The sequence below is a fragment of the Macaca thibetana genome, chromosome 4, assembly GCF_024542745.1.
Source record: "Macaca thibetana thibetana isolate TM-01 chromosome 4, ASM2454274v1, whole genome shotgun sequence".
Classification (NCBI taxonomy): domain Eukaryota; kingdom Metazoa; phylum Chordata; class Mammalia; order Primates; family Cercopithecidae; genus Macaca; species Macaca thibetana.
The window spans coordinates 54010946-54032041 of NC_065581.1; the positions used below are offsets into that span (position 1 = coordinate 54010946).

At 42.7% G+C, this 21096-nt stretch overlaps 1 protein-coding gene and 1 pseudogene across 1 annotated transcript in view; one reads left to right on the forward strand and one right to left on the reverse strand.

Moving 5' to 3' along the window:
• Positions 1–15361, reverse strand: part of ELOVL5 (ELOVL fatty acid elongase 5) — a 78590-nt gene extending 63229 nt beyond the window's left edge. The window contains exon 1 of the mRNA XM_050789266.1: positions 14433–15361. The gene's annotated coding sequence lies outside the window, so the exon portion shown is untranslated. The remainder of the gene's footprint in view (positions 1–14432) is intronic.
• A 4844-nt stretch (positions 15362–20205) lies between these two features.
• LOC126953384 (60S ribosomal protein L31-like) lies at positions 20206–20670 on the forward strand (annotated as a pseudogene).
• Positions 20671–21096: the final 426 nt, after the last annotated feature.

Here is a 21096-nt window from a genome sequence, read left to right on the forward strand (position 1 = left end):
TCATCACCTGTAACGTGAAAAAGCCAAATTGTTTCTAAATTCCAAGCTCTATGGGATTTACAGGATTTGCATCCACTTCTCTTGATCCCCAAAGTCACTATGTAGTTGAAACCACCATCATTTCCCAACCAGATTAGTACACTCTCTCCTAGTGGATCTTTCCCACCTCTAGTCTTGTGCTGCTCCTCACCCCTTTAAAGCACCTGTCTAGGTTACTCACCTCCAGAAACCAGTTAAAGACTCCAGGGAAAATGACCAAACCCGTCCCTGTGGCCCCAGGGCCCATGTGAACAGAACCCTGTTTCCCTCTGGCTTTCCTGGTCTACTTTCTGTTCCTCATATGCTCCTCCAACGCCCAACTACCTGCCCCCCTTTGCCTCCGAGCCTTTGCTTCAATACTCTGCCCATTTCTTCAGTCCAGAAATTCTTGCTTAGTCTCCAGGCAACGTTTCCTGACCCCCTCCCCCACCCCCCAAGTCTGATTTAGGTGTCCTTCCTGTTTACTCGCAGGGCATACCTTCGCAGACCTCTCAGAGGCTTTGCCACTGTAAATATCTGTTTGTCACTATCCTTCCCCCAGACTCTCAGTTCCAAGTGAGTGGGGACTGCTGGTCTCGTCCACCACTTACGGCACAGACAGTCGGTTCTTGCCCAAACTCTATACACAGTAGCAGCACTTGTAGCTGCACATGGCCACCCAGAATCAAGATGAGATTTTCCAGCCACCTGCAGCCACGGGCTGATATTCTAGTCAATGAGACATAAGCAAAGTTATCTGGAGGCTGTTTCTGGGAACTTCCCGTAAAAGAAAGCACCATCCGCGCTTCTACTTTCCGTTTCTTCTTCCATCCTGCTGCTTAGAAGAAGGAGGCCACACTAAGCCTGACAGACGTATGATGAGCAAGGAATTTACGCAGGGTCATACTAGCCCTGACCCATCCACCCTGCCTTTCATGAAAGATATACACTTCTACCTTGTTTTGGGATCCCATTATTCAAACCACTATTATTTTGGCATGTCCATCACTGCAGCTGAACCTAACTGCAACATACACAGCCATACCCATGGTATAATAATAAACTACCTGTTGATTCGCATATACACCTCATAATTCCTACTGGGTCTTTTTACTGGTAACTGTATTGTCACGTGTCTCTGTAGGGTCCACATTCCTTAGCAGAGGCAAACACAGGCAAATGATCAACACTGAGTGGGTTTGAGTGATCAACAAATACTGACCAAGTGGCTACTGAAGCAGATAAGCTCTGTCCGACATGTATGGTCTACTTTAGCCTGGGCTCAATGTTGCTGCCAACCAAAACAAGGTTAAATAAGAGGGCCAGGCCAGGCACAATGGCTCACACCTGTAATCTCAGGATTTCGGGAGACTGAGGCAAGCAGATTGCTTGAGCCCAGGAATTCAAGACCAGCCTGGGCAACACAGTGAAACCCCATCTCTACCAAAAATATAAAAACTTAGCTGGGCATGGTGATGCTTGCCTGTAGTACCAGCTATTCAGGAGGCTGAGGTAGGAGGAACACCTGGGTCTGGGAAATTTGAGGCTGCAATGAGCTGAGATGGTGCCACTGCACTCCATCCTGGGCAATGGGAATAAGTGCCGGTTTCAGCCGAGTGCGGTCGCTCACGCCTGTAATCCCAGCACTTGGGAGGCCGAGGCAGGTGGATCACGAGGTCAGGAGATCAAGACCATCCTGGCTACACAGGTGAAACCCCGTCTCTACTAAAAATATAAAAAAAATTAGCCAGGCATAGTGGCGGGTGCCTGTAGTCCCAGCTACTCGGGAGGCTAAGGCAGGAGAATGGCGTGAACCCGGGAGACAGAGCTTGCAGTGAGCCGAGACCACGCCACTGCACTCCAGCCTGGGTGACAGAGCAAGACTCCGTCTCAAAAAAAAAAGAAGAAATAAAGAAAAAAAAAAAAGAGTGCCGGTTTCCACTATCATTTTATTATGGAGTATTTGAGTGCCTAGACATCAAAGTTCACTCTATTCCGTCCTTGGGAACAGTGCCACCCACACTGGTCTATCATTGGCATATTGCACCTGAAAGCCCTAACAGGTAATATGCAGGTAAGCAAGGCCCTTTAAAATAACAGCACATGTCATCTCTGCTTCTAGGGCAGGTGAGATGTCTAGCAATTTTTTTTTTAACCTTAAAGACCTTCAACCATTGTTTACTATAAAGGTAAACCTTGATCTTTGTGATGGGCTTACTGGTAGGATTTCTGGTAGTGAGCACAGGCACCAGGGCCTGCAAATTTCTTGGATTCATAGCAACAGGGAAACCACCAGCAAGGTCCGGTGAGGGTGTCTTTCATCTCCTCGGAAGCCTCATCTACATATTCTGGGTAACAGGGCACCAGGGCTTTGGAGATGTACTGAAGGACAGCATAAATCTGAACCATATGACCACTACCCTTCACACAAACATGAATGTCCATTCCAGCAAGCTGTTCCTTGTCCAGGAGCAGACCTAATTCCAGTAGCTTGTACTGCAATGTGAGCAGCTTGATCATCTCCAGGGGCCCCTCGTTCATCTTGATGAAGCCACTGCCACATCTGCAGAGCACCACAGCTATGGCCATCTCCTTGTATCTGATGATCTGCACAGACTGCAGCCAACGAGTCCTTAGACGGCATGTCTCCAGGCATAGAGCTCCTCATTGCACCACGTCACAACAGGAAAAGGTGTCTAGCAATCTGTATGGTCTGAGTGCTGTTGGTATTCCACTCCTTCAGCTGGAAGCAAGGCAACTGGCCTTCTAAAGTCTCCTGCCCAAATAGGCTCTTCATTTGTGAAACATTATGTATTCTCAGGCTATCAAGGCATACTCAGTTTCACACAGCCATTAGCACATATTATAGGACTGGTTATATTTGAAAGGTACATATGTATTTAGAGACACATTCAGGCAAATAATTGCTAAATACCTACACTATGTGCCAGATAAACATGCCAGACACTATGCACAGCACTATACAGGTACTACCTCATCTAATTTTCAGGAATCAAGAAAACAGAGGCAAGGAGCCAAGGAGAAATTGTTGTTGTCCAGGAAGGATGTGATGTGCTACGGAAGGCTGGGGCAATGTGAGGAAGGGGAATAAGCTAAGAAGGACAGAGAGTATATGAATGAGTAATACTTGGTGACTGACAGTTGAGCAAAGTTTGGTAAGAGCATGGTTGATGAGAGAGAAGAACACAAGCATTGCTTCCAGCTTTATAGTTTGGGCAAACTGGTGGAGGACAGTGCTCCAGACTATGTTGGCCAACAGGGGAGGTATGTGGGGCACCCAGTGATGAAAAGTTGTGAGTGTTGAGCTCAGAAGAAATAGATGGGCTAGAAATAAATATCTAAGAGTGGATGGTGGGTGGGTGGATGGATATTTGAATCCATGGGGCAAGTAGATCATGCAGTGAGACTTGGTCTTCTGACAGTACTTTGCAACTGTTCACCCACATTTTAAATTTTAAGAGACCTTTTAAAATATGCCAGTTCCACTTCTTAAAAAGATGATAAGTTCAAGCATGAACTCTGTACCAGGGGATCAGCGAAAAGTACTTACCTTACTGTCACTAGTCACATTCAACTTCCCTTGGGTCACGCTGAGTCTATTCTAAGGCCTTGCAAAGGGAACAAAGGGAACAAAAAGAAGCTGCTTTTTGTTCCTACTCCTTGCAAAGGGAAGAAAAGGGAGCTGCTCTGAAAATGAAACCATCACAATATCACATTCTCCTAGAAACATGAGGTCCCGGGATAATGTCTTTATGGGGCTCTCTGGAGAAGCTCAAAGGGCACCTGTTTCAAAGGGCAACTTCCTTTTTGGATGAAGCATCCTTATAGAGAAGACAATCAATGGCCAAGACAGGTAACAAACACCAAGATAGTACACACACGTCTCATGGTTCCCTTAAAGCCTGAGCTTAAGCAGTCTGGGCTCTACTTCAATCATATTCTAAACATGTAAACCAAAAGACTGCAATTGCAAATAACAGGGAAACAAATATTCAAAAGGCTTTTAAGCAACATTTTCTGCTATGGGCAACTGTTGATGATTCTTGTCTGAGTGCAGTCTCTTAACTTATGTGATTACTTGAATATTCAAAATAAATTATCATTTGAGGAAATTATCAATTGAATTCCCCAATTTAATTTGTGCAAAGTATATAAAGGCAGTGATACCTTCAGCTGAAATTAAAAGACAGTAGAGAAACATAATAAAGATTAGTTATGCAACCCCCCAAACGAAAATGTCTTAAAAGAATTTAATTCAAGCCTGTGTAACATAAATAAGGCATATAACACAAAAACACATTTTTTTTTAAAACTCAATCTACACACCCACATTTTATAACTGTTGTTTGGGTGTGAGGGTGAGTGAGGAGAGGGAAAAGTAGAGTTAAATGTGTAAAAAATGGGGGAAAATCCTGCTACAATATAGCATTTTTTAAAGGGACACACAGTCTAGCAAGTGTGTATTCATCTCCTCTATAGCGTGTCTCTGAAACCAACAGTTTTATCACCCGTTCAGGTTCCATGTGAATATATAAGCCACCCCATGAATTTTGTGATTCTCTTATTTTAGGAATGCTGATACTTAAAGCCATTACAATGTTGCCAAACCTAATCTCCCACACCCAGAAAGAAAACTCAGTTCTGAAAGAGTCTAAGGATCCTCGGAGAACTGAAGGTGGTGGAAGACTTGTCTATAGCCTGAACACCATGGCCCAGCACAGCGGCCCTTAATGGGGCCTTGTATCAAAATGACTTAATGTCATTCTCTATCAGAATGTTTTCAAAATATAGTAACGCATCGCATAATGACCTTTAAATCAACAACGGACCACATACACAAAAATGTAGTCCTCTAAGATTATAATGGAGCTGAAAAATTCCTATTGCCTAGTGACACCATAGCACAATAACACGTTTGTGGTGATGCTGGTGTAAATAAACCGACCGCATAGCTAGACCTGTAACAGTATCACACATAAAACTATGTACAGTACATTATACTTGATGCTGATGATAAACAACTATGTCATTGGTTTATGTATTTAGTATACTATATCTTTTTATCATTAATTTAGAGTGTATTCCTTCTAATTATGTATTTTTAAAAGTTAACTATGAAACAGCTTCAGATAGGTCCTTCAGGAGGTATTCCAGAAGAAGGCATTGTTGTCATAGGAGATGACAGCTCTGTGCGTGTTACTGCCCCTACAGACCTTCCAGTGGGACAAGATGTGGAGATGGAAGACGGTGACATTGATCATCCTGCCCCTGTATAGGCCTAGGCTAATGTGTATGTTTCAGTTTTTAGCAAAAAAAAATTTAAAAAACTTTAAAAGGAGAAAAAAAGCTTGAAGAATAAGGATACGAAGAAAGAAAATATTTTTTGTACAGCCATACAGCCTGTGTTTTAAGCTAAGTATTATTACAAGAGCCAAAAAGTTTAAAAAATTTAAGTTTATAAAATAAAAATGTTACAATAAGCTACAGTTTATATATTAAGGAAAAATATATATTAAAATAATATATATATATTTTAAAAACTTTTATTATAAATAAGTAGAGATGGGGTCTTGTAATATTGCCCAGGCTGGTCTTAAATGCCTGGCCCCACCTCAGCCTCAAAAGTGCTGAGATTAGACATGAGCCACCACGCCTAATCGAAAAATATTTTTTATAAACCTAATGTACCCTAAGTGAACAGGGTTTATAAAGTCTAGAGTGTACAGTAAAGTCCTAGGCCTTCACATTCACTCCCCACTCACTGACTTACCCACAGCAACTTCCAGTCCTGCCAGCTCCATTCACAGCAAGTGCCCTACTTAGTTGTACCATTTTTTATCTTTTGTATTTTTACTGTAACTTTTCATTGTTTAGATATACAGATACTTGCCACTGTGTTACAGCTGGCTACAGTATTCAGTACAGTAACTTACTGTACAGGTTTGTAGCCTAAGAGCAATGTGGTATATCATACGCCCTATGTATGTGGTAACCATCTAGGTTTGTGTAAGAACACTCTATGATGACCACACCACAACAAAATTGCCTAAGGATACATTTCTCAAAAAGTATTCCCATTGTCAAGCTATATATGACTTGTACAACTTGTACACCTGACTTACATTTTCACCCAAGGGAGATCAGGCAATCTGGAGAAAGAGGCTCCCTAGAGAATCTGGGTGTTCTTCCCTTCCAGTCTGCATTTCTCTGAGCATATATACCTTGTAAATCAAACCCAGATGGGGCTAGGACCAGGTAAGGAAACCAGTGCTGGATGGCCTTGACCAGTCACACTAATCCAGCCACACTAGACCAGTCAGGCTAGTGAACACTGATTTCTTATACTAACAATTATAAGCCATTCAGTGTTTACACTTCTGATTTTCTCCCAAAAAGAGGTTTAAGTTCAAATTATCTAAAATAAGGAGTAATGGAAGAAACAAATGGTCACCCTTTCAAGTACTGATCATAAATGTTATTCCCTATTAGCTTTCTTTATCTAAACCTTTATTTAGTTACTGTCAACAGAAGCTATATGTTGATTATACCGTCAACCTCCCAGAATATAATGATGAATAAGAAACTCAACCTTGTTTCCTCTCATGTATCTAAAGCTTCAAATACAAAGATCACTACTTAGGTCTGACAGGTGTACAGCATAGCAGTGTGGCCAAGATTAGAGTCTCTAAGCCAGTCTGCCTGGGTTTGAATCCTGGCTCTGCCACTTACTAGCTGTGGATATCTGAACAAGTGACTTAACCTTTATCTTACTTTCCTCATCTGTAAAATTGGGGTCCCAAACTCGTGGGCTTTTGTGAAGCCACAATGAATTAATATAAGTTGAACACTTCAAAAAAGTGCCTATTATGTGGTACCAAGCACCTATATTCACTACCCACAGAACAGCTTTGTTCTCTTTAAAATTTGTAGAATATTCCGTTGCCCAGCTGTAGCACAATTCACTCTTCTCAAGGACATTTAATCTACTAACTCTTCCAATCTTTTGCTATTAAAAACAATGCTTCAATAAACATCCTATATAACAGATGTTTTTACTATGCTAATCAAATTAAGTCAGTGCCCCACCTAACTTTCATGTACAATACTGATAGTTTTAACACCCTCCACAGTAGGCACAGGATTATCACCTTCCAAGTTCTAGATAGATCCTAGGGTCTCAAAGAGGTAGAGTGACTTGCCTGCTGAAGCCCACACAGCTGTTAAGTGGCAGAGATGGAACCCCGCATAGGTGCATGGCTGCCAACCCAATCTGCTTCCTACAGCTGTCCTTACTTAAAAGTAGTACAGGAGGTATTCTTTTAAATGAACCTCAGATCCATAACAGAGATAAATATGCAGAAGTTCAGACAGAAGCAAACTCAAATTTTCACAGAGATGCTTATAACAAATACAGCTGATGGAGGCGTCAACGACTTCTGTAAATATTGAAGTATTATTTCTTCTGCCAAAGACTGAAGCAAAAGTACCCTGAATACTACCCCTAGGGAGATACACCACATTTTCAAACTCTCAGGGAAGCAAATGAATAATCACTGAATTTGGTATCATAAGAACTATTCTTTGGGGAAGGAGAAATTCATAACACTCACTTTGTTGTAGCATTTGCTGTGCCAAGACCAAAGAGGAACAAGTACTCTGGGGTTCAGAAACTCATAAAACACAGACCCGAGTGGCCAACTCGCCAGCATGGCTTTAATTAGGCCTGTTCAGCATGGGCTTATAAGAGATTAATTCTGATAGGATGAAATTGTTGACATGAGGAAAAGGATGAGGTAAATGTGGAACTTAACAGAGATGGAACCTATAATTAGTCTGTGCTCGCAAGACGGTGCCTACCTAATATAACCATAAAGATTACAGTTTAAAATCACAGGTATATTTCAATAAAATTGTTATTCTCCCAATTAGAGAAAGCATGCCAGTATCAACACTAAAACTCTTAAAATAAATCAGAAATTATTTCCTAAATCCCAGTCAGCAAGCAGACATCAAATAAAAGGCACAAAAGTCCAACCTAATAATAAGGAATACTAAGACATACTCATGCCTGAATGCAATTACAACTGTACTTCACACAGAACTGGCAGAAGAGGATGGAGGAGAAGAGTGAGAATTTAGTCTTTCTAAAAGGTCACCAAGTATGAATATTTTAAATCCAGGGGCTACACAATTCTCAAAGTGAATGGCTACAAGTCAACTAAAAACGTTACCATGGAGCAAACATGACAGTAGGAACCAAAAAGGGTGTTAATAACATTTACGGGTTGAAATTGGGGTTGGGGGTGAGGGTTCCTATTGTAGAAACTGAAAATCAGGTCAGGATAGGCCAAAACATCTCCAGCAGTTATGTTTTAATCTCATAAAGAGAAAGCCAGCAGCTTGCTGCTGCTGCAATCTCCATCACAAATTCTGACATTCTCCTGCCCTCCTTTCCTTCTTTCTTTCTTTATTTTGGGACAGGGTCTGGCTCTGCCACCCAGGCTGGAGGGCAGTGGCGCAATCACAGCTCACTGTAACCTCCGCCTCCTGGACTCAAGTCATCCTCCCACCTCAGCCTCCCAAGGAGCTGGGACTACAGGCATGTACCACCACATCCAACTGATTTTTGTGTTTTCTGTAAAGACGGGGTCTTACCATATTGCCCAGGTTGGTCGCAAACTCCTGAGCTCAAGTGATCCGCCCACCATGGCTTCCCGAAGTGCTGGGATTACAGATTTGAGCCACCGTGCCCAGCCAACATCTATCTTTCTAAGATCTAAATGATCTCACTTTCATGCTCTATCCCTGGCCAAACAGAAACAAAGAAAAAATAAAAAATAAAATAAAAAAATAAAAATTTGCTCTAGGCAAAATGAAAATAAAATTTAATCTTTCATTTTTAAAGGAAAAGAGACCAATGCTCAGAGTTGATTTTCTTCAAGTTAGGACAAGAAACCAAGGCAGCCAGATTCTATACAAGAATGAGGGACCCTACTTAAACAATCATGCCTTCCAATCTTCTCAAATTACTTCAGTTTTAATAAACACACAAACATGTATGTGCTTTACTATAAACCTATCACGTGAAGCTACGTGTGTTTTAACATCTATTATGTGAGCAGAGGTAACCCAGTTGGTGGAAGAAGCCCAGGAGCCTGGCTCTGCCAGCATCTGGCTTGCACCACCTTTGGTAATATTGCGGCTTTCCTCTTCTCACCAGGGACAAGTGTAGGAGGCATCCCAATTCTATAATATTAAAATGTGGAAAGTTACCTGCAGTGATTTTAAGATGCCACTGATTATAAGCTCCACTTCTACCCAGATGTGAAATGTGAAAAGCTGACAATAGATGAAATGTGGTGGAAACACGTTCTTGCAGAAAGGCAACCAAAAAAGACAAAGGTTGGCTGTGAAGAGGAGGAATTGGAAGAAATGGCTAGTCTGGATATCCATCTAGGCTGTGGGGCTATTTCCATCTGATTACAAAGCTCCCTCTTCTCTTTGAAAGAGTACCCCTCCTCTTGCTGTCCCTCAGATCTAATTGGTCTTCAGGTCTTATCCTGGAAACAGTCTCCCACAATTACCTCTCTCCAGTCTGTGCTCATGGCTGTGGCTTCAGGTCAGGGCTTTTCAATGTCCTGCCATCTCTAACAAATCCACACCAATCCACCCTACACTCTAACCTGTCTTTCTGGAGCACAGCACTCAGAATGTCCTCACTGTCATTCAAAAGCTTATTGGTGGTATTCTACCAAACACCTTAGGAGAAGGAGCAGGCCAGGGTGTCAAGGTGATCTAAGTTGGAATGCTTCGTGACCTCAAATCAAATGTCTAAACTCTGGGCCTCTTTCCACCTGTAAAATGGGAATGCTGTAGCATTCATTAATAATAGAAATAAGTCCTTGTGAGGGGCTCAGTGCAAGGTCTAACATACAATAGCTCAGTAAAAGTTAGCCATTATTATTATTACATCAATAACTTGCCTTTCTCGCCTTTTCTTCCACTCCTGCCTCCTAAACCAGCTTCTGCCAATTGTGCTATTTGCTTTTTGCCCAATGATTCCACACTAGCTTACTCTCCAAACTCCCTCTTGCCTAGAATGCATGTCCTCCTATTCCTGCCTATCAACTAAGAGTCCTTTATGAAACATAAGGCTAAATTCTAATTTTAATTCAAGTCAATTTCGTTTAATCCAATCATCCGTTCGGTCCTTACAATAGACACTGTAGCTGACTTCCTGTGTTCTGCAGGCCCTTCTTAAAGGTGAAGTAGCTAGCTGAGGAGATTTAACTCCACTTCCCTGATTCTGGGATGGGCCTTCAGCTTATCAGCTTATCAAATGTCCACTGTTCCAGTTACTGCTTCAAGTAACCAAGGCCTAAGTCAATCATCTTAAGGCACCCTCTTTGGAGGGTGGTAGGAAGTCAGGAAATCCCCATGTGCGATTACGGTGGCAGTTGCTGTCGGTCATCTTGGAAAATCAGCCTGGGACATAACAGACATGTGAGGGGACTTCAGAGAAATGGAGCAAAAGTCCTGCCCTCAGGACTTTTCAGGTCAGATGCACAGGTAAGTCTGAGTTGGGTTTTCTGTTTCTTGCACCAAAAGCATCCTGACCAATTCAGGAGTGCTAGGCCCTGATACATCTAACATGGATAGCTCTGCCATGAAGCTTTATCAGATATAAAGACACAAGTTTCCCAGATATCTGCTTCTGACTCTCTTTTGGTCCAAGGCGTAGATTAAATATGTGTATACAGGGCTTAAAGTATATATTAAATCAGGAAACCCTCTGGAATCACGAACTGTTGTCATTCATCTTTGTATCTAGCCCCTCACATCCATAATCAGTAACTGAGAAGTCAAGGAGTTAATTTAAAAAATAAATCGAGTGTGGGCTACAAGGAAGGGAACAGATTTTAGACAGATTTAAGAGACAATAAATTGTTAGTCTTGGATGGATTAACAAGAACCTTTAAACACAGGTTAGATAAAAATCTAAGCTATGCAGTAACCGTGTTACATAATGGCACAGAGCCCACTGGACAAATAATCCTGGCAGCACAGGGATATATGAAGGAGCAGAGATGTTGCCGGAGACACAGCTACAGGAATTTGGACAAGTCACTTGTCATCTCTAGGCCTTAATCCTAGAGATTCTTTTGAGATTCTTTTTGTTTTTTTTTCCACTTTAAAGTTCTGGAATACATGTGTTGAACGTGCAGGTTTGTTACATAGGTATACATGTGCCATGGTGGTTTCTGGCACCTATCAACCCATCATCTAGGTTTTTTTTTTTTTTGAAAGGGAGTCTCACTTTGTCGCCCAGGCTGGAGTACACTGGCACAATCTCGGCTCACTGCAAGCTCCGCCTCCCGGGTTCAGGCCATTCTCCTGCCTCAGCCTCCCAAGCAGCTGGGACTACAGGTGTCTGCCACCACACCCGGCTAATTTTTTTTTTTGTATTTTTAGTGAAGATGGGGTTTCACCATGTTAGCCAGGATGGTCTCGATCTCCTGACCTCCAGATCCTCCCGCCTCGGCCTCCCAAAGTGCTGGGATTACAGGCAAGAGCCACCGCACCCAGCCCATCATCTAGGTTTTAAGCCCTGCGTGTATTAGGTATTTGTCCTAATGCTCTCCCTCCCCATGACAGGCCCGGGTGTGTGATGTTCCCCTCCCTGTGTCCATGTGTTCTCATTGTTCAACTCCCATTTATGAGTGAGAACATGCAGTGTTTGGTTTTCTGTTCCTGTGTTAGTTTGCTGAGGATGATGGTTTCCAGCTTCATCCATGTCCCTGCAAAGGACATGAACTCATTCATTTTTACAGCTGCATAGTATTCCATGGTGTGTAAGTGCCACATTTTCTTTATCCAGTCTATCATTGATGGGCATTTGGGTTGGTTCCAAGTCTTTGCTACTGTAAATGGTGCTGCAATAAACATATGTGTGCATGTGTCTTCATAGTACTCCTCAATTCTTAAAAAACAACTAGGGGATAAAACCTCACAGGGGTGTTACAAGACTTACGTGTGGAAAGCAACCATTTAGGTACATGTGTGTATTAATAAGTACCTGACACAGAAAGCATTCAAGGAAAGATTTATTTATGGGTAACTAATGAGAGGATTATCCTTCTGATAGCAGAAGAGCTGGCAGGCAAAGAGGAGGAATAAAACAAAAAAAATTACAAAATGTTTTAGGAGAGAGGAATGTAGCCAGGAAAGAAAGAGGTAAAACTCTCTTTTCACCCTCTCTACTAACTACCCACCTAGGCACCAAAGTTACCCTTAAAAAAAGAAAACAGTTTTGCTTTGATTTGTGTAATTCAAGCTGGAAATAAGACACCCAAGGATGGATGCTCACCTCTAGAAGCAGGAAGACAAGCAACGATTATGCAGCGAGCAAAAGAGGAGGTAGTGAAAAAGAAGATTCTTGCAAACATCGAACATTCAAAAATTAAGGTCTGTAACCAAGAAGAAGCTCTGTTGATTTCAGGGAAGGAGAAGGAAACATTTTCAAACCACCATTTGGCAGACCCAATGCTGGGCTCTCATTTGTATTATCTCTTGAAATCCACAATGATTCTGCCACATAAAACCCCCATTTATAGACAAGGAAATTGAGTCAAGGCGAGGTCAATATCTGAAGTTACAAGATATTTTTCTTGAAAAACTTATCAAATTTTAGTATACCTTCTACTGTCACTTTTCAGCAAAGTTCTGTATTACATTCTGTAACATTACCTATCTGTATCAATAAAAATTTTCCCTTTGTCTTCAATTAGAAATAGAAGCGAAAATGCAAAAAGAGAAACAGTACAGAAAAAGTTCTGGCAATAAGAAGTTAGAATCTAGGGTAAAAATCTAAAAGGAAAATGAGTAACATTTCCCTTTCAAGTGCAGAGTTTTCTGGAGAATCCCAGGCAGTGTCTGAGCTACTAGAAAAGTAACTCGCTTGTCCCAAACCACAGATGTAAGGCTAAAACGTTTGTCCACGGCCATCTAATGCAAAACCGCCTGTCTCCATCTGTAGATTCTGCACCAAATGCTTTTGGCTGAGACGTGCAAGCAAAACAAGTGCAGACCAACAGGTTATCTGCCAAGCGGTTAAGAGAACGAGTTACAAAACCTGACAAGCAACATCAGCTCTTCCGTACAATTCTATGAAGCACTTCCTGCCACGGGTCCCGCTATTTAAAACAAATTAGGCTGCTCGCTCCCCACAAATGCCATCCAGCACCTCTCGGTTCCTCGGTCCAGCTAATAAACCACGCACTGGATTCTTCCGAAAGAGACCTCCCCACCCCACCCCCACACCGCCACCCCCGCCACTTTGCATAACTTGGCCAAATGCATTCTCCAAATTTGCAATCAAGGAGCTTAATTCACAATTGTGGATGGGGCGGGGGGAACCGCCAAGTGCAAGAACACGGAACGGTTGCCAGACACGGTACAGCAAGAACTCTTGCTCTAGGCATTACTCCCTCCACCCGAGGTAGTGGGATGGGAGAGTCTTACTGGCGTGGAAACAGTAAAAAGGCACTTTTCCTTACAACTCGCAACACAACACACACTCCAGCTCCCCCAGCCCAGGGCAGAACCGCCCCCGCGCCGCGTGCCTCCCTCGCCGCCAACCGCTCCCGCCTCTCCAGCGATCAGGCTCCCAGAAAGGGCCGCCCCGGTCGCCCCCGAGCCCCCGCCCTCTCGCCTTTTCACCAGCCTCATCCCTCCCAGACACCAAGGGCTGCCGTTGTCTGGTTTTAATAAAAACTGAAGTGCTCCAGAGCTAGCAGGCTTCCCTCCGAGGGGAGGAGGGAAGGTCCGAAGGGTTAACGGAGGCGGAGAGAACAGGAAAAAAAGAAAAGGCTGGAGGGTCCCCCCAGCGGCGCCCGGTGCCCGCGGACCCTCGCACAGGCTCTTCCAACTCACCCGGGTTTCGCCGCCTCCAAAGAAAGCGCGCTCCCTCTGAGAGCGCTCCCCCGGATCTCCCGCCGCGCGCTCCGGCCGACAGGGCGGGAGGACCCAGGCGGACAGACCCATCCCTCCCGCATCTGCTCTGGGCACGGTGTCGTGCCCCGCGGCGCCTGTCAGCGCGCACAGGTGCGACCGCAGCACAGAGAACGCTCCCGAGTGCCTGCCTCAGCCTCGGCGTGGGGCGAGCCGCCCGCGCCCGCACCCCTTTCCCCGCGCCCGAGGAGCCAGGCTGTACCCCAGAGCCGGCGGAGCTGGAGGCCGCGGGCGAAGCGGGGGCCGCCCGGGCAGCTCTTTCTCGGCACCAGGTCCGAGACCTAACGGCAGTTCTCTCTGACCGCTCGCCGGCCGCGCGCTCGCGCGGGTGTCATGGCCGAGCGGCGGTCCCCGGCGAAGTTTCCCGGAGCTGACGGCTTTACCTTTTAGCCCGAGAGGCGGCAGCAGCTTTGAGCAACAGCAAGGCGACGGCGGCGGCGGCGGCGGCGGCGGCGGGAGCGCGGGTGGCAGCCGGAGCAGAGGAGGATGTAGAAAGAGGCACCGGTGGCTAGGACCCGCCGCGATGGGAAGAGGAAGGCGCCGGCTGTCTACAATCAGAACGTGGGCTGACCGTGACGTCACAATGGCGCGGCCAGCCAATCGGGACCCGAGGGATGAATCAAGCGCTATGATGTCATGCGGACCCGGAGCCAATCGCGGGACAATAGAACTTTCGTGATTGTAAATTCCAGAATCCGATGCGGTGCAGAGCCTAGGCCGGGGTTGGCCTCCTCGGTTTCACGTGTCTCTGGGAAATTTTTTTCTCCTTTCTTCCTAATAAGCCTGCGTGGAACGCAGAGCCTGCGCAATAGCCCCAGTGAAGTTCTCGATGCCCTGAACTCTGGTTTTTTTTACTGCCAGGCGTGGCAGGAGTCTGTGGCCGCATTTGAGTGGCAGAAGCCCACCCTCGTTACGGTCTCCTCTATGACTCATGTCATTCTGAAGGGGGATCCACTTCTTGGTTAAAGCTGAAAGGGTTAAATGCCCACGGAGACCGCCGGAGTGAAGGTCTGCAGTTGAACAAGATAAAGCAACAAGAACAAAATGACTCAGAACTGTTGTAACCTTAACTCGCTGGCAAAGGATTTACAGTGTATTTTTCTTAGGGATTCTGATTTTTGTTTGGAGGCCGCTATCAACTCCATTCCTACTCTAGAAATTATTCTAAAGGATTGTTAAATAAGGAAAGAGGGAATAAGTGTCTTTTCAGCTAAGCAAATTTAAGCACTAAAGACAAAAGGGGTTCAGGGAACAAACGGAAAATCCTTGCTGTTTTTCACCGATATTTGGATAATTAAAGACCTTAATTAGCCTTGTAACCTACTGCCTCCCCATTCAAACCCCAGATATTTAGCCTTTCTTCGTGTGCCCCTCTTGCTGTATTCTTACTCCTCTATGTCCATCCACCTAACAGTTGACCATTTAATGTAGGCAAATTTATTCTTTTTTCTTTTTTGAGACAGAGTCTCGCTCTGTCGCCCAGGCTGGAGTGCAGTGGCGCGATCTCTGTTCACTGCACCCTCCACCTCCCGGGTTCAAGCAATTCTCCTGCCTCAGCCTCCCAAGTAGCTGGGATTACAGGCACGTGGCACCACGCCCGCCTAATTTTTGGATTTTTAGTAGAGATGAGGTTTTGCCATGTTGGCCAGGCTGGTCTTGAACTCCTGACCTCAGATAATCCGCTCGCCTCGGCTTCCCAAAGTGTTGGGATTACAGGCGTTAGCCATCAAGCCTGGCCCACAAACTTATTCTTTTACATATTTACAATGTAATGTTTATCACGTGCCAGCTGTGTTCCAGGCAGTGGGCCATTGCAATAGGAATGCAAGTATGCAAACCATGTACAAATTAAGTAAATTAAACATATACAAATAATCCAGATGGTCAGTTGCCATTCAGCTCCACAAACACTGAATGGCTTCAATTTGCTAGATACTATGTGAGGTATTTGAAATTTAAAACCTTCAAAGACTCCTTGGGCCTGGGAAATGATACAGTCAGGAAGCAACTACAATGCAGAGTGGTAAATGATGCTATGAACATCAAGGGGCACGCAGAAAGCATATGCTGGTGGCATAGACGATTTTGGTGAGATATCTCCTTCATTCCTCACTCTTCTGCAAGTAGCCCAAGGCCAGGGCTCATCTCTGTCATCCCATCTAAGTTTTGCCTTTCCAGGTTTTAAAAGTTTCTAATTTAACTTGAGATTCCAAAAATCTTGTTTTACGCTACACTTGTTTGTATTGTACTTACCCATCAATAAAATGTTTTAAGCCCACTTGACCAAAATATCTTTATTTTAAATTCAGGCTTATATAACTGTCAAGCTATGCATTAAATATCAAGTGATTTTTCTTATTGTGTGATTAAGTATGACGTTTTACTATTTCTTCCCATCCCCCAAAGGCTGCCTTTTTACACAGTTCTTTGTTGACGTGTTTCTTGGTTTCCATGATAGCATCACCACCCTGTATTGTAGTTGCTTTCTGATGGCATCATCTCACTCAATCCCTGGGGTGTATGTACCCTACTTTAAAGACCACCACTTTAGGTTGTAAACTCCGTTGAAGGGGAAAACATGTTGAATTTTACTTCTTATTGATCTGTAGATCTTAGTACAATCCCTGGCATATAAGAGCTCAATAAATATGTTTTAGATGAGTGAATCTGTGAACTCCTATTCCCCCTCACCATCACCATCCCTTTTCAGCTCCAGAATTCCAATCCTCTATCAGATAGTCACATCCCAGGATTATTAGATTATTAACTCCTCTCAAACATGTTGGTAAGGTCATGTTCTCATTAGTTCTCCAGCCAGAGACTTAGAGTTCCCAGTACACATATATATACACAGATGTATTATTTTACATATTACAATGTAATGTTTATCATGTGTCATATATCTCTGGGGGAAGCTTCCTCCCACCCTAACAATTACTTCATATTTCTGCATCATTGCACTCATGAGTAAAGCTGTAAGAAAAATGGTGGAGCCGAAACGACTCCCCAACTTAACTGTGGGATTTTTTTTCCAAATAAATCAAAAGAATACCTAGGATCCAATGCCAGGCTTACTAAATAACAGGGTTCAAGGAACCTGTTTTAGGTAGCATCAGAATCAGATTCCTGGCCAACTGGGTTCTGGAAACTGTGCTGAAGCCATCCTTGCCCTTTTAACCCAGCTATCCAACAATGTGAGCCCAGATAAGGTACAGTTAACAAAACCCTGTAACTATTGCCTATTTCTTCATGGCATCCACATGGTAGTCCCCCAAGAAATGATTGTCAAATTATCTTTATTCAATAGCTAACTATTAATATTTTCTTCTTTCTCCTTCATTTATTTATTTATTTTTGAGATGGAGTTTCAGTCTTGTTGCCCAGGCTGGAGTGCAATGGCGCAATCCTGGCTCACGGCAACCTCCACCTCCCAGATTCAAGCAATTCTCCTGCCTCAGCCTCCCAAGTAGCTGGGAGCACCCACCACCACACCTGGCTAATTTTTTTGTATTTTTAGTAGAGATGGAGTTTTACCATGTTGGCCAGGCTGGTCTTGAACTCCTGACCTCAGGTGATCCACCCACCTCGGCCTCCCAAAGTGCTGGGATTACAGGCATGAGCCACCGTGCCTGGCCTTCTATTTGTTTTTAAATTCTGGTGACATTTTTCCTTTTGCTCTTAGTTTTCATAATTGAGCTCAAATCTCAAATCACACACTTCGAAGTGTATTACAAGGTTGCTTCAGTATTGCTTTTGAAAAGGAAAGTATTTAACATCCTAGGCAATTTGTTTTATAGTTATAGCAGCTGCAGTTGAATTGAAAAATACAATTCATTAGAATACAATTCTGAGTAGTGAAACTGTTGTTTCATTAGGAAATATTTGCATTACGTGATGAAACATACCCTTTCAGAAAAGATATAAGCCAATGTTTGCCTCTAGACGTGTCAAAGTTGACTAAAATATAGGCCAAGTAACCGCTATTTTATGCTAAAGATGACAGTGCAGTCTCTGTTGGTTCCTACATTCCCACTCTTCCCCCACCAATCTTTTTTTCTTCTGTTCTAATTTGTGTTTTCTGTTATCTTGCTGCCCAGAATTCCCACAGGCCTGGCTTGTCTTTGTTGAAGGCAGAGGTAGATTAAAGGCAATTTCTTGTCCTCCTCAGACCTTGGAGTCAGTTCCATACTTCTATTGTTACTTTGCTGTTCCTTCTCTTCATTGCTGTTCAACAATATGTACTGCAGTTTATCTCTATCCTTGTCCTTGAGTGTTCATCTTGATGAATATGAACTACTTGAAGACACTGCCCATGTCTGGTCTGCTATGTTGTTTTCTTAATGGCTAGCAGAATTTCTGGCAAATCACAAATTTTCATAAATATTTGATTAATGAATGAACAATTTGTACAATCTGTGGATTCTCTAGCTTTTTCTTCTCCATTTCCTTTTACACTCTTTAGTACTCTCTCCAGGAGTGACTGGGCAATGAAAGAGATCTGCATCCTCAGTCTTCTGTATCCACATTTGCTTTGCAGGTAATATCATCCCCTTTCACGCATTTGGATTTCATTTATAGTCTGCTGACTCCCAAATGTATTTCTCCAGCCCACACATTTTCCCTGAATTCCAGACTTACATATTTAACTACTTATTGATGACTTCTCTAAATGAGATATATTCATAAATGAGATATCCAAAAGACATCTCAAATTAAGCAGAACAAAAAATGAACTCTTAACTGGCCCTCAAACCTGATCTTCCCACAGTAGTCCCCAGATTTGTAAATGACAATTCTATGGACCCAGTTTCTCAGATCAGATACCTTAGAGTTGCCTTTAGCTCCTCTTTTTTTCTACCTACTACATCCAATGCATCAGCAACACTCTACTACTTGACCTTTGAAACATATCCAGAATGTGTTTGCTTTTTACCATCTCTACCATGACCACCTGGTTTAAGTCACTATCATCCATTGCCTAGAATGTTGTAATGGTCTCTTAACCAGAGCCCTATTTGTGCCTTTGCTGCCTATAGTCTATTCCCAAAGCAGGTGCCAGAGTGATCCTTTTAAAGCAAAAGCCAAATCATGTCACGTGTATGCTCAGTGTCATCTAGCAACTTCTCATCTCCCTAAGAGTAAAAGTCAAAATCTTTTCAATGGCTTGTAAGATCCTTCATGATTTTGCACCTTGCCATTTCTCTGACCTTCAACAGCTACTCTGTTTTCCACCCACAATGGCCTCAAGAAATATCTTGAGCATACCAAGCACTAGACTGCCTCAGGGCCTTTGCATTTACTCTTTCCCTCATGCCTAGAATGATATAACCCAGAAATCTCCAAGACTTACATCCTTGCTTCATGCTGGTTGCTACATCACTGTCATTTTCTCAGAGTTCCCCTGGATCACTCCCTTTAAATTTGCAACACCTCCCTCCCTGCCTCTCACACTCTGGAACACTTTATGTTTCTCCTTAGCACTTAACACTCGCATACTATAGATTTACTTTTTAATATTTGTGTATTATCCCCATAGCCCCGTAAGCTCATTGAGAACACAGACTTTTTTCTCTTCACCACTGTTTGCCCAGCACTTAGAACACTGCCTGGCACTTGGTAGGAGCTCAATAAATATTTATTGAATTGGTAAAGGAACAAATGAATTAATGTAAAATTGAAATGCAAGTCAATAATATATGTTTTTACTAGGTATCATTTGGCCAAAAATTAAGTCAAAGAGAAAGAAAACACTAATTACAATAGTTTTAAAAATATTATCTATGAGTATAATTTTTCTGTTCCCTGTTACAGTAGATGTAATAAATTTCTCATTTTGCCTTTCTGAAATTTTAAAATCTGAAAAATTAACATGCTCCAAAGGAATATTTAACATTTTAAAAGTGCTATAAAGAAAGAAGCCTGTAACTGTAGTTTTAATGAAAAAGAAACATTATTTGTTCTTAAATTGCAATGAATTTGGGATATCTTACCCTTTCTATGCATGCATCAGTTATCTTGAATATCAAGCACTTTCTCTTGAAATAAAAACTGTTATATTTATTTCAATGATGAATCCAGTTTTGTAACAATTCTTTCCCTTATGCTTTCAACGTTATAATGAGACAAGCAAATTGAGCCACAGAAGAGTTAAGTGACATGACCAAGGCTGCACAGTCAGTTAGTGCAGAATTAGGATTTAAATTAAAGTCTCAGTTCTCCCTTTCCAACTTGGACCCAGCAGAACGGCTCCCACAAAGAAGGGTGGCAAGAAGAAAAAGGGCCATTCTGCCATCAACGAGGTGGTGACCTGAGAATACACCATCAACACTCACAAGTGCATTCATGGAGTGGGCTTCAAGAAGCATGCCCTGTGGGCACTCAAAGAGATTCAGAAATTTGCCATGAAGGAGATGGGAACTCCAGATGTGCACATGGAAAGCAGGCTCAACAAAGCTGTCTGGGCCAAAGGAATAAGGAATGTCCCATACCGAATCTGTGTGTGGTTGTCCAGAAAATGTAATGAAAATGAAGATACCAAATAAGCTCTATACTTTGGTTACTTGTGTACCTGTTACCACTTTCAAAAATCTACAGTCAGTGTGGATGAGAACTAATCACTGATCGTCAAATACAGCAAATAAAGTTATACAATTGCAAAAAAAAGATTCTCAGTTCTCAACTTCTTCATATGCTAAAATATGCTGAAGATAAGGTAAGATTTTAATCTAAGATAGATGGTCAATGTGTCTTTGCTGGTTATTAAAAGATACATTTCACAATTGATTTATTTTATTCTGTAACATATTAAATAGCTAAAGATTTCCAGGATGTAAACAAAAATATAAGATAAATAAGCTTTTAACCAAAAAACTACCTGTGAACAACTGACAAAAAATAGCAATGTGGTTTCTATTGTTAAGGAGTATGTTCTTGTTAAGTAGTGTGTTCTGAAAGTGCTCTATGAGATTTTTTGGAGCTGGTGATACAGTACAGAATATGCTTGGTGCTAATTCTATCTTTTGTAAAACAAAAGTTTTTTAAAATTTA